Source organism: Uranotaenia lowii, chromosome 2 (genome assembly GCF_029784155.1).
Source record: "Uranotaenia lowii strain MFRU-FL chromosome 2, ASM2978415v1, whole genome shotgun sequence".
In the NCBI taxonomy this organism is placed as follows: domain Eukaryota; kingdom Metazoa; phylum Arthropoda; class Insecta; order Diptera; family Culicidae; genus Uranotaenia; species Uranotaenia lowii.
Window position 1 is genome coordinate 395364004 of NC_073692.1, and position 15702 is coordinate 395379705.

Below are 15702 nucleotides of genomic sequence, written 5' to 3' on the forward strand. Positions count from 1 at the left end.
TTTGACATTTTTGACATTTTTGACATTTTTGACATTTTTGACATTTTTGACATTTTTGACATTTTTGACATTTTTGACAATTTTGACATTTTTGACATTTTTGACATTTTTGACATTTTTGTCATTTTTGACATTTTCGTCATTTTTGACATTTTTGACATTTTTGACATTTTTGACATTTTTGACATTTTTGACATTTTTGACATTTTTGACATTTTTGACATTTTTGACATTTTTGACATTTTTGACATTTTTGACATTTTTGACATTTTTGACATTTTTGACATTTTTGACATTTTTGACATTTTTGACATTTTTGACATTTTTGACATTTTTGACATTTTTGACATTTTTGACATTTTTGACATTTTTGACATTTTTGACATTTTCGACAATTTTGACATTTTTGACATTTTTGACAATTTTGACATTTTTGACATTTTGATATTTTTGACATTTTTGACATTTTTGACATTTTTGACATTTTTGACATTTTTGACATTTTTGACATTTTTGACATTTTTGACATTTTTGACATTTTTGACATTTTTGACATTTTTGACATTTTTGACATTTTTGACATTTTTGACATTTTTGACATTTTTGACATTTTTGACATTTTTGACTTTTTTGACATTTTTGACGTTTTTGACATTTTTGACATTTTTGACATTTTTGACATTTTTGACATTTTTGTCATTTTTGACATTTTTGACATTTTTGAATTTTTTTTTTGACATTTTTGACATTTTTAAAATTTTGGACATTTTTGACATTTTTGACATTTTTAAAATTTTTGATAGTTTTGACAATTTTGACATTTTTGACATTTTTGACATTTTTGACATTTTTGACATTTTTGACATTTTTGACATTTTTGACATTTTTGACATTTTTGACATTTTTGACATTTTTGACATTTTTGACATTTTTGACATTTTTGACATTTTTGAAATTTTTGACATTTTTAACAATTTTCAAAATTTTGACATGTTTGACATGTCTGACATTTTTGACATTTTTGACATTTTTGACATTTTTGAAATTTTTGGCATTTTTGACATTTTTGACATTTTTGACATTTTTGACATTTTTGATATTTTTGACATTTTTGACATTTTTGACATTTTTGACATTTTTGACATTTTTGATATTTTTGAAATTTCTGACATTTTTGACATTTTTGACATTTTTGACATTTTTGACATTTTTGACATTTTTGACATTTTTAACATTTTTGACATTTTTGACATTTTTGACATTTTTGACATTTTTGACATTTTTGACATTTTTGACAATTTTGACATTTTTGACATTTTTGACATTTTTGACATTTTTGACATTTTTGACATTTTTGACATTTTTGACATTTTTGACATTTTTGACATTTTTGACATTTTTGACATTTTTGACATTTTTGACATTTTTGACATTTTTGACATTTTTGACATTTTTGACATTTTTGACATTTTTGACATTTTTGACATTTTTGACATTTTTGACATTTTTGACATTTTTGACATTTTTGACATTTTTGACATTTTTGACATTTTTGACATTTTTGACATTTTTGACATTTTTGACATTTTTGACATTTTTGACATTTTTGACATTTTTGACATTTTTGACATTTTTGACATTTTTGACATTTTTGACAATTTTGACATTTTTGACATTTTTGACAATTTTGACATTTTTGACATTTTGATATTTTTGACATTTTTGACATTTTTGACATTTTTGACATTTTTGACATTTTTGACATTTTTGACATTTTTGACATTTTTGACATTTTTGACATTTTTGACATTTTTGACATTTTTGACATTTTTGACATTTTTGACATTTTTGACATTTTTGACATTTTTGACATTTTTGACATTTTTGACATTTTTGACATTTTTGACATTTTTGACATTTTTGACATTTTTGACATTTTTGACATTTTTGACATTTTTGACATTTTTGACATTTTTGACATTTTTGACATTTTTGACATTTTTGACATTTTTGACATTTTTGACATTTTTGACATTTTTGACATTTTTGACATTTTTGACATTTTTGACATTTTTGACATTTTTGACATTTTTGACATTTTTGACATTTTTGACATTTTTGACATTTTTGACATTTTTGACATTTTTGACATTTTTGACATTTTTGACATTTTTGACATTTTTGACATTTTTGACATTTTTGACATTTTTGACATTTTTGACATTTTTGACATTTTTGACATTTTTGACATTTTTGACATTTTTGACATTTTTGACATTTTTGACATTTTTGACATTTTTGATATTTTTGAAATTTCTGACATTTTTGACATTTTTGACATTTTTGACATTTTTGACATTTTTGACATTTTTGACATTTTTGACATTTTTAACATTTTTGACATTTTTGACATTTTTGACATTTTTGACATTTTTGACATTTTTGACAATTTTGACATTTTTGACATTTTTGACTTTTTTGACATTTTTGACATTTTTGACATTTTTGACATTTTTGACATTTTTGACATTTTTGACATTTTTAACATTTTTGACATTTTTGACATTTTTGACATTTTTGACATTTTTGACATTTTTGACATTTTTGACATTTTTGACATTTTTGACATTTTTGACATTTTTGACATTTTTGACATTTTTGACATTTTTGACATTTTTGACATTTTTGACATTTTTGACATTTTTGACATTTTTGACATTTTTGACATTTTTGACATTTTTGACATTTTTGACATTTTTGACATTTTTGACATTTTTGACATATTTGACATTTTTGACATTTTTGACATTTTTGACATTTTTGACAATTTTGACATTTTTGACATTTTTGACAATTTTGACATTTTTGACATTTTGATATTTTTGACATTTTTGACATTTTTGACATTTTTGACATTTTTGACATTTTTGACATTTTTGACATTTTTGACATTTTTGACATTTTTGACATTTTTGACATTTTTGACTTTTTTGACATTTTTGACATTTTTGACATTTTTGACATTTTTGACATTTTTGACATTTTTGACATTTTTGACATTTTTGACATTTTTGACATTTTTGACATTTTTGACATTTTTTTTTTGACATTTTTGACATTTTTAAAATTTTGGACATTTTTGACATTTTTGACATTTTTAAAATTTTTGATAGTTTTGACAATTTTGACATTTTTGACATTTTTGACATTTTTGACATTTTTGACATTTTTGACATTTTTGACATTTTTGACATTTTTGACATTTTTGACATTTTTGACATTTTTGACATTTTTGACATTTTTGACATATTTGAAATTTTTGACATTTTTAACAATTTTTAAAATTTTGACATGTTTGACATGTCTGACATTTTTGACATTTTTGACATTTTTGACATTTTTGACATTTTTGACATTTTTGGCATTTTTGACATTTTTGACATTTTTGACATTTTTGACATTTTTGACATTTTTGATATTTTTGACATTTTTGACATTTTTGACATTTTTGACATTTTTGACATTTTTGACATTTTTGACATTTTTGACATTTTTGATATTTTTGAAATTTCTGACATTTTTGACATTTTTGACATTTTTGACATTTTTGACATTTTTGACATTTTTGACATTTTTGACATTTTTGACATTTTTGACATTTTTGACATTTTTGACAATTTTGACATTTTTGACATTTTTGACATTTTTGACATTTTTGACATTTTTGACATTTTTGACATTTTTGACATTTTTGACATTTTTGACATTTTTGACATTTTTGACATTTTTGACATTTTTGACATTTTTGACATTTTTGACATTTTTGACATTTTTGACATTTTTGACATTTTTGACATTTTTGACATTTTTGACATTTTTGACATTTTTGACATTTTTGACATTTTTGACATTTTTGACATTTTTGACATTTTTGACATTTTTGACATTTTTGACATTTTTGACATTTTTGACATTTTTGACATTTTTGACATTTTTGACATTTTTGACATTTTTGACATTTTTGACATTTTTGACATTTTTGACATTTTTGACATTTTTGACATTTTTGACATTTTTGACATTTTTGACATTTTTGACATTTTTGACAATTTTGACATTTTTGACATTTTTGACAATTTTGACATTTTTGACATTTTGATATTTTTGACATTTTTGACATTTTTGACATTTTTGACATTTTTGACATTTTTGACATTTTTGACATTTTTGACATTTTTGACATTTTTGACTTTTTTGACATTTTTGACATTTTTGACATTTTTGACATTTTTGACATTTTTAACATTTTTGACATTTTTGACATTTTTGACATTTTTGACATTTTTGACATTTTTTACATTTTTGACATTTTTGACATTTTTGACATTTTTGACTTTTTGACATTTTTGACATTTTTGACATTTTTGACATTTTTGACATTTTTGACATTTTTGACATTTTTGACATTTTTGACATTTTTGACATTTTTGACATTTTTGACATTTTTGACATTTTTGACATTTTTGACATTTTTGAAATTTTTGAAATTTTTGACATTTTTGACATTTTTGACATTTTTGACATTTTTGACATTTTTGACATTTTTGACATTTTTGACATTTTTGACATTTTTGACATTTTTGACATTTTTGACATTTTTGACATTTTTGACATTTTTGACATTTTTGACATTTTTGACATTTTTGACATTTTTGACATTTTTGACATTTTTGACATTTTTGACATTTTTGACATTTTTGACATTTTTGACATTTTTGACATTTTTGACATTTTTGACATTTTTGACATTTTTGACATTTTTGACATTTTTGACATTTTTGACATTTTTGGCATTTTTGACATTTTTGACATTTTTGACATTTTTGACATTTTTGACATTTTTGACATTTTTGACATTTTTGACATTTTTGACATTTTTGACATTTTTGACATTTTTGACATTTTTGACATTTTTGACATTTTTGACATTTTTGACATTTTTGACATTTTTGACATTTTTGACATTTTTGACATTTTTGACATTTTTGACATTTTTGACATTTTTGACATTTTTGACATTTTTGACATTTTTGATATTTTTGACATTTTTGACATTTTTGACATTTTTGACATTTTTGACATTTTTGACATTTTTGACATTTTTGACATTTTTGACATTTTTGACATTTTTGACATTTTTGACATTTTTGACATTTTTGACATTTTTGACATTTTTGACATTTTTGACATTTTTGACATTTTTGACATTTTTGACATTTTTGACATTTTTGACATTTTTGACATTTTTGACATTTTTGACATTTTTGACATTTTTGACATTTTTGACATTTTTGACATTTTTGACATTTTTGACATTTTTGACATTTTTGACATTTTTGACATTTTTGACATTTTTGACATTTTTGACATTTTTGACATTTTTGACATTTTTGACATTTTTGACATTTTTGACATTTTTGACATTTTTGACATTTTTGACATTTTTGACATTTTTGACATTTTTGACATTTTTGACATTTTTGACATTTTTGACATTTTTGACATTTTTGACATTTTTGACATTTTTGACATTTTTGACATTTTTGACATTTTTGACATTTTTGACATTTTTGACATTTTTGACATTTTTGACATTTTTGACATTTTTGACATTTTTGACATTTTTGTCATTTTTGACATTTTTGACATTTTTGACATTTTTGACATTTTTGACATTTTTGACATTTTTGACATTTTTGACATTTTTGACATTTTTGACATTTTTGACATTTTTGACATTTTTGACACTTTTGACATTTTTTACATTTTTGACATTTTTGACATTTTAGACATTTTAGACATTTTTGACATTTTTGACATTTTTGACATTTTTGACATTTTTGACACTTTTGGCATTCTTGACATTTTCGACATTTTTGACATTTTGACAGTTTTTGACATTTTTGACATTTTTGACATTTTTGACATTTTTGACATTTTTGACATTTTTGACATTTTTGACATTTTTGACATTTTTGACATTTTTGACATTTTTGACATTTTTGACATTTTTGACATTTTTGACATTTTTGACATTTTTGACATTTTTGACATTTTTGACATTTTTGACATTTTTGACATTTTTGACATTTTTGACATTTTTGACATTTTTGACATTTTTGACATTTTTGACATTTTTGACATTTTTGACATTTTTGACATTTTTGACATTTTTGACATTTTTGACATTTTTGACATTTTTGACATTTTTGACATTTTTGACATTTTTGACATTTTTGACATTTTTGACATTTTTGACATTTTTGACATTTTTGACATTTTTGACATTTTTGACATTTTTGACATTTTTGACATTTTTGACATTTTTGACATTTTTGACATTTTTGACATTTTTGACATTTTTGACATTTTTGACATTTTTGACATTTTTGACATTTTTGACATTTTTGACATTTTTGACATTTTTGACATTTTTGACATTTTTGACATTTTTGACATTTTTGACATTTTTGACATTTTTGACATTTTTGACATTTTTGACATTTTTGACATTTTTGACATTTTTGACATTTTTGACATTTTTGACATTTTTGACATTTTTGACATTTTTGACATTTTTGACATTTTTGACATTTTTGACATTTTTGACATTTTTGACATTTTTGACATTTTTGACATTTTTGACATTTTTGACATTTTTGACATTTTTGATATTTTTGACATTTTTGACATTTTTGACATTTTTGACATTTTTGACATTTTTGACATTTTTGACATTTTTGACATTTTTGACATTTTTGACATTTTTGACATTTTTGACATTTTTGACATTTTTGACATTTTTGACATTTTTGACATTTTTGACATTTTTGACATTTTTGACATTTTTGACATTTTTGACATTTTTGACATTTTTGACATTTTTGACATTTTTGTCATTTTTGACATTTTTGACATTTTTGACATTTTTGACATTTTAGACATTTTTGACATTTTTGACATTTTTGACATTTTTGACATTTTTGACACTTTTGACATTTTTTACATTTTTGACATTTTTGACATTTTAGACATTTTTGACATTTTTGACATTTTTGACATTTTTGACATTTTTGACACTTTTAACATTCTTGACATTTTCGACATTTTTGACATTTTGACAGTTTTTGACATTTTTGAAATTTTTGAAATTTTTGACATTTTTGACAATTTTGAATGTGTTATATATTGTGATGTTCTGTCATGGAATGTTATTTATGGGCATGTATTCAAATGTATTGTTCTATAATGTAATGTAATGTTATGTAATGTAATGTAATGAAATGTAATGTAATGTAATGTAATGTAATGTAATGTAATGTAATGTAATGTAATGCAATGTTATGTAATTTAATGTTATGTATTGCAAAAAGATTGCCATTTTTAACAGGCTAGAATTTGAAACGGGGTGAGTTTTTAATGCCGAGCAAAACATTTGAAGTTTCTTATACGATTCGGTATCCAACTAGAGATGACCACCCTACACTCCTATCAGAAGGATGATTTGGCACTTGGTGTGGTCGCCGGCTGTAAGAAAATCCTTTCCATAAGTGCAAATCTCAGCCCTTTGGCTCTCCAGTCGGCTGTCCGAGATCAGAGCCTGGGAAAAAAAGGATAACGCTCGACGCTCGCTAGCTCGGCAAAACGGACACGATTTCTCTTTTTTCCGGCCGACCCTACGATTCTTTTATCGGGCCCACGAGTTTTACTGTTTGCCTACGTGTTGCGATTGTGTTGGCCTGGAACACAGGAACTCCTTTTCGGTGCTGCACAAAACAAAAAGAAAACGACCAAATCGGTATGACATTGTCAGGTTCGCGCGGAAATTGGACGCTCTCCGGGGAAAATAGCTGATCTATGCGAAAATGTTTCCGAAAAAAACGACGAAGCAGTTTCGGAATTATCTCGGGCTTATGACTTCGGGTTCTAGTTCCAACCAGAGGAAGGCACTTTTTATTTTTATTTGCAGTGATTGGTGTTCTTGTTCGGCAGGTTTATGGCATGATTTCTCACTTTTGCGAATTATTGCCCTTTGTTCGAAGATTGGAGCAATATTATTTGATTTATTGGGAGAATGTACCAATTATTCGCCAGAGAATAGATTGTGGCAAATTATGGCCACTCAAAAAAAAAAAAAAATATTGAGATTTACTCTCTGATAACTTTTTTTTGTTATAAATCGTTTCGTCTTGAAATTTTTCACATAAATGTGTTAAATATCCAAGCACTTGCATAAAAGTTAGATCCAAATTTGTATTTTGTAGATTTTGAAGGTTTAACAAAGTATATCAAATTTCTATCCAAACTTTAACGTCTGTTGAGTGACCCCTTAGAGTGAGCTTCAATTTGAAGTGAGGCTTTCTTACAGGCCAAGGAACGATTTCAGACCCCAAGATTTTGATTGACAATCTCTATTTTGTACCATCCTACTGAACAAGTTTCAAAAAGATCCAAAAAAATCACCATATTTGCTCTCCTGTTTTTAAAACTGCGTTTACTATTTATTCAAGCTTGCAGGACCTCAGATTTTGTCTTCCATATTGAGTTCCAAATAAAAACCAAATAACATATGACACTTATTTTCAAAACGTTCAGCCTCCATTGGCGTCTAAATAATCGATTTTTTTTTACGCTTTTCCATTTATTTGCCCGCTTTTCATTACTTTGTTTATTTCTCCTGGTGTACAGATGTCTCTCTCGAGCAAATTAAGTTTTAATTGTCGCTTAAGGCGGTGCTTAGCGTAATCAAGCAACGAGAACGGCAAAGTTTTCCCTTTCAAATGAAATTTGTCACACATGGTTTGACTACATCGTCGTCGCTCTCTGTTCGCCCTTTCTTCAAAATGTCCTCTTCCAAAACGCCGAGCAGGGGTTTCGAATCCTAAAGGGCAAAAAACAACAAAGATGTTTCATTCGCTTTCGGAAATGCTTTTATCCAATCAACCCCTCCAGGCGTAAATCCTGGACAGATTGGGTTGGTCCATTCCTTTGGGGTGCCAAACTTCTCCGAAGGACCAATCAAATCGCGTAGCAAATCTATTTTACTTTGTGTAGATTTTATTCCGTTTTGGAAGACGATTGACAAAACAATTGGAGAAAACCGCAAAGATTTGAAAAAAAAGATTAAAGATGAAATGAAATGAATAAAAAATAATACAGATGTTTCCAACTGAGAAATGTCTTCAGTACAGTACGTCAGTGATCATAATCTAAAATCTGTAGAAAATATCGTAGCACGTGGAATTGTTTATTATGTTGAAAATTTTACCGCTTAAGACTAGTTTTGATAATTTTGACAATTTTGACAATTTTGACAATTTTGACAATTTTGACAATTTTGACAATTTTGACAATTTTGACAATTTTGACAATTTTGACAATTTTGACAATTTTGACAATTTTGACAATTTTGACAATTTTGACAATTTTGACAATTTTAACAATTTTGACAATTTTGACAATTTTGACAATTTTGACAATTTTGACAATTCTGACAATTTCGACAATTTTGACAATTTTGACAATTTTGACAATTTTGAAAATTTTGACAATTTTGACAATTTTGACAATTTTGACAATTTTGACAATTTTGACAATTTTGACAATTTTGACAATTTTGACAATTTTGACAATTTTGACAATTTTGACAATTTTGACAATTTTGACAATTTTGACAATTTTGACAATTTTGACAATTTTGACAATTTTGACAATTTTGACAATTTTGACAATTTTGACAATTTTGACAATTTTGACAATTTTGACAATGTTGACAATTTTGACAATTTTGACAATTTTGACAATTTTGACAATTTTGACAATTTCGACAATTTTGACAATTTTGACAATTTTGACAATTTTCGAATATTGAGGAATACGGCGAGCGTCTGATTCTCTTTTCACTTTTTGCTCATAAATATTTGATTTCCACTTGGTGGGACCTCTTTTGAAAACTCTGACTGATTCGCTCCACCTTCTTAAGCGTCATCTCTCCATCAGCAGCATTCGAAATCAACACTCTGGAACGACCTCTGGATCCGAAATGAAAATTGACGACATTTTTTCGCTCTCAAGTGATATTGTTGAACACAATTTTTTTTCAACGATTTCCTTCAATTGGTGGCCCGTATCATACGAAGCAGTGATTTTGCGGAAACTTACCTCTCGACGGATGTTTTGGCTGCGCGAATATCAGAGACCGGCTATTACTACAAGTGGACACGGACACGGAACGATCGGAAACCATTTGAAGTGAAATCGACCGGAGAGGAATTTATCGTGTCCCTGGAGTGCATAGAATCGGAACTGAGATAGAGAGAGCGAAAAAAAAACGCATGAATGGGAAATAAAACGTTAAATTTGCAGCATTTTCTTCGATTGCTCGGAAAAGTTGAACGACAACGATGTTCGACTTTAAAAGCAATCGAAACAAGGATCGATTTTTGCAAGTTGTCTTTTGGGAGCGCTAGAAACCACACAGAAAAAATTTTGACTATTACGTGTCATTAAAAACTGCAACCTTCAAAATAAATCACCTGTAATCAACAAAACCTGTAATTTTAAATGGTTTTCCTTGAAAGTTAACGAAGAGTCATTTATTGTTACAGCAAATGTCCTGTAAAAAGTTGTACACTAAAAATTAAATGTCACGTAATCATGTTTTCGACCTGTAAAATTACGGTAAATGTCCTGCACCTTTTTGTTACAGAACATTTGCGTAATTTTACAGGAAATAATTTTTGCTGTGCACTTAAACAATATTCAATTATATATTTTAAACAGAGCGAGCTGAAATTTGGCATGAGTGCTTATTAAGTCCAGGAATGATGAAACGTGTTCTTAGATTTTTGGGTGACCCCTATTGAAGGGAATACTGTTTGAGCGATATTGACATTATCATGCATCGAATTGAGATGAAAACTTTCAAACGGGACAGGTTACTGATATCAATAACCCAATTTGGAGTCAGTGGTCGGCAAAAAGAGGCGACCATCTCAGCAAAAAGTGTTGCTGAAACTCGAAAAAACAGCATTTGCCTTCCAAAGTGGAGCCAATATACATACATATTCAACTTCTGGCTTAAGCGATAAGAATGTACGAAGTAGACGATATTCGACACGGTGTGTTTCTAGAAGATGTTTAAAAGAAAAGAACCAGTAACTCTAATTTTTTCAGAAATTGAAAATTTAGCCTTTTCTGAGTCATTTCAAGGCAAAATAAAAATATTTGGTCGGTGAGTCCCCATACGATTTGTTTTTTTTTTTGAAGATTTATGGTCTATATTTATAAATTTTCAATCTGAAAAATTATTCCAGTACAATGGAATTGCAATGTTCTTCTTTAAAAATTTATTTTTTTCATTTTTATTCATGCCTTTGTCATTCTGAAACATAAAACAAATTTCAACGTCTAGAAAGATGAGTGGTTTGGATTGAACAACTTATTTCATATGAAAACTTTATTTTAAATATATTATTTAGAATATCCTCGTTATAATTGGTGCTATCCAAATGTTACTTAAATTTATATTCATATGTGTATAACTTGGAAAACTAGTTCTGGCTAAATTAAATAAAAAAAATCATAAATAACAACACTTCAACAATCTTTGATTGGTTTCCAACGAAATTTAAAAAAAAAAATTGTTCTTTGAATTAGCAACACAATATTTGTATGCTCAGATACATATGAATACGCATTTAAGATAAAAATAAATTTTTGATAATACCACTCGATTATGGTATTTTTCAAATTCTTTTACTTCAGCTTAAAATTTAAATAAATCTCAGCAGACCTGTTTTCAATAGAATTTAAATATAAAATTTAGTTAAAAGTAAAAGCAATTGCACTGAAATCCGTACATTTTCGGCTACATAACATCAATTTCCAATTACTTTTTCTCATATTGAAAGTGAATATTTTTTTTAAATCACCTTAACTTCATTTTTGCGTAAGAATTTAAATGCTGTTGATATTTTCGAACTAATGATTTAAAGATGATAAACCATTTTTTTCAGGAGAAGTTTCAATTTTATCAACGGTTTCAGACCAAATTTTTACATCCTAATTTTTTAGTTTTTATGGCATTCTATGGGTAATACAAATGAATTATTTCTAGAGGTTTTTTCCACAACTGGTATAAAATTGTAGAAATTTTGATTTTTTTTACTGTTACATTTATGCTTCATTAATTTTCTAATAAATAGTAAAGAAAAACTGCAGTATTCAGAAGAATAATTAAAATAAGTATGGGAGCAGCAAAACATGATGAACCTAACGCTTCTCAGGCTAGATTGCTATCAATCATTTGCGATTCACTTTTGCCAACAATACTGTTGATTTTTGTAAATTTAAGATCAACAAAAAGATAGAAATGCTTTTTTTCTTGGAATAAATTCAAATAAATCACAGTTTGAACTAGATTTTTTTGGTTTTTTTTTAATAGAATAGGAGAAGTAGTGTAGAGGGGTTACTAAAATTGGGCTTAAAAATCGAAATAAAACGTTTGATAAAACACTCCAGGTTTATGATAATCATTTTATCAAACTAAAGTAACATGCAAAATTTGGGCAAGATTAAACTGCTGTAGGGATTTGTATTGAGTCTGAAGTGCGAATGGGATTTTAAGACAGGAGAAGTGTTTTAACTGAATTCTCATCAAAAATTGTTTTTAACGGATCGTTTACTTTTGAATATTGATTTTCTTCAATTATTTAAAGCTTAAATTAAGACACACGTTCCTAATTCAGATCGCATCACGTTAAGCGTTATCACAAAAATCACAAGTTCTTAATCATTGAAGCTTTTAAAATAAAATACCCTCGAGTGTTTCTACAATAAGAATACCTAAAGATATTGAAATCAAATGTTTTATTCTTGATCATTCCAATGATTTCAGATAATTAAACCCTCTCAGACTGCTGACAGAATTTGCCAGCTGATTTTTAAATTTTAGGATTAGAAGAATTTTTTTCAACTTTCTTCATTTTAACAGCTCTGTAACTAGTTTGAAATAATTTTAAATTTTTTTTTCGAAGTTTTTGATAAGATTGTTCACCAGTTCAAATTTAAAATATTGAAAGTAAGAGCTAAGAGAATAAGCACCTCTGAAATAACAAACATTTAAAATATGTATGTAATTTTTAAAGATTTCAAATAGAAAATTTTCAAAAAAAAATTTTATGGAGGGTAACAGACCAAATATTTTAATTTTTGTTGGGAATGAACCGGGAAAAGCTCTACTTTTTTGCCCATGCAAAAATTAGCATTACTGAATTTTTTTTTTCATTAAGTCCTGTTGGCCCGAAGTTATAAAGGCACGGCTGAGTTTTGATAGTATTTATTGCGATGCTTCAAACTAAAAGAAAATAATATAAAGATAAACAAGTTTAAGTGCCACTGATTCTGTTTTCCTACTTACAATTTCAGTGAGCTCTATAGACTTTATGTTCGGCACCAACTTATTGTCTATTACTTCAACAACTGGTGTTGTTCCTGATATAAAAAATTAATGGTTTAGTTACGTTTGCGAAGGATATAATATTAGCATATTTACGCTCTACTTTTAAGTAGTGAATGGGAACCCTTAACGATTTCCGAGTATTTCGGAACGTATAACTTCTGCCGTTTCCAAATCAGCGTTGGAAATCTCCTCAAGCCTATAGGGGAGAGGCGGGCTATATGCGCATATTAAGGAAAGCACTCATTTTCTACCATATTTCAATAGATAGGAGTTTGAAAACTATATACACATGAGCGGACATCTGTTTTATATACGTTACAGCAATTTTTCTGTTAAAATCTTCTACAGTTTTTGTGAAAATAATTTTATAATAAAAGAAGTCAAAATAGCCGATTTCCGAAACTGGCGGGCTAAATGCGCATATTTATGTTTTTAGCTATATTTCATTAACACTTGCAATATTTTGATATTATTTAATTGAAAATGGTAGAGACGGATGTTAAGCATACGTCAAGGCTGAAATTTTGGTAAAATTTTTTACATCACTAGTTTTTTTGCATGAAACATAGTCGGGTATGCCATATGGCCATATTTCATGGTAAAATTTTATTCATATCGTATTTTTATCGGATCGGTATGAAGTTCTTCTTTTTTCGCTGTAAGATCGTGATTGGAGCGTAGATTTAATGTTTAAATTATAAAAAGTAAAAAAATTATAAGACTAGTCTATTTTTCTTGATATAGGCATTTAACCTGCCTTCATATGGGCATTCAGAACCTATCTCTTATTCCAATATCTTATCATTTACAACTTTTCCAAAAGCTTCAATTTGTTGAATTTCCGATTTCCAGATGAATAAGAAAGAAAAACCATTAAAATTTTTGTTCACAGAATCTGTACGCACGATAATTAAAGTTCAATATATTACAACAAAACTGACAAAAATCTTGTTTGAATTTTTAATTTTTTTTTTTTGGCTTTATATAACCATCAAATTTCTTCATGCCATGTTTCAATAGCGTATTACCCTCAAACTACACTGATTAGATACGTTGAATCTCCAGCCATATCGTCAATCGGCTGTATGCGCATATTACCCAACATGCGCATTTAGGAACACTTCCCCCTATAGGTTAGATTGCAAATTAGTTCAGCGCATGAGTGTAATGGAAAGTTATAGCCTACCAATTATACCTATACTACAAATCTGATTTAATCCAGCTATTCGCACTACTGCGATCTATCCTCTTTAACTTTCTACCACTCTTCTACTTTTAATTACAAATTCCACGACTTTTCTATCACCATGAATCACTTCTTTTCCGTCTTCTTTAACTCTTCCCTTTTCCGGTTTCTCAGATTGTCAGTGTCAAGTGACAGTGAATCTGTTGCCCTTGCAGCAACAAGTCCTTCTACGAAACACACCATGTCGACACCTTATTCATATACACTGAACGAATGCAAAAGAACACAAAATTTTTTTTTCAATGCATGCGAATCGTTGCCAGCAAAAATTTTTTGCTGCTTCTGTAATTGCAAAGTTTTAGCAAGTACACTATCTGATTTTAAGCAATCTGTTTGCACTGCTGTTTTTACATAGAAAATATCGTTTAATTATGAAACTATACGTTCTTTTATAGAAAATATGGCAGGAACTAAGTGCCCATAAACAAGACGATCCATAGTTTGGTGACGAATTTCTTTGAGTATGGGTCTGTAACAAATCGCCAGGTTTCTGTTCGTCAGCGTCTGTCTGTGGGGATAAATTTGAAAGTAAAGTTTATGCCAGCAAACAGAAAAACACTGATGAACTTAAGGCAAAAAGCTCGAAATGCTGGTCAATATTAAGCAGAATGCCTGCAAAAAAGCTGCCTTTGTGTATCAAATGGTGATGGAAATTTTCTCAATGTCGTATTCTAAATCTGGTTTGGAATAAATGGCGCAAAATTGTCTGATAAATAGTATCTTGTTTGATTTAAAAATCAACTGAAATTGGAGGGGCTGATCGAAATTCAAATCAGATACATCCTGATGCTGCATCCTGTAAAAACCAGTTTTTTTTTTCATTTAAAAATGGCAAAATAAACTAAAATTTAACTTTAAATTTGTCATGTATTCAAAATGACTTGGTGAAAACTTTAAAATATTGAAATGCAACTAACAACCCAAAATTATAATA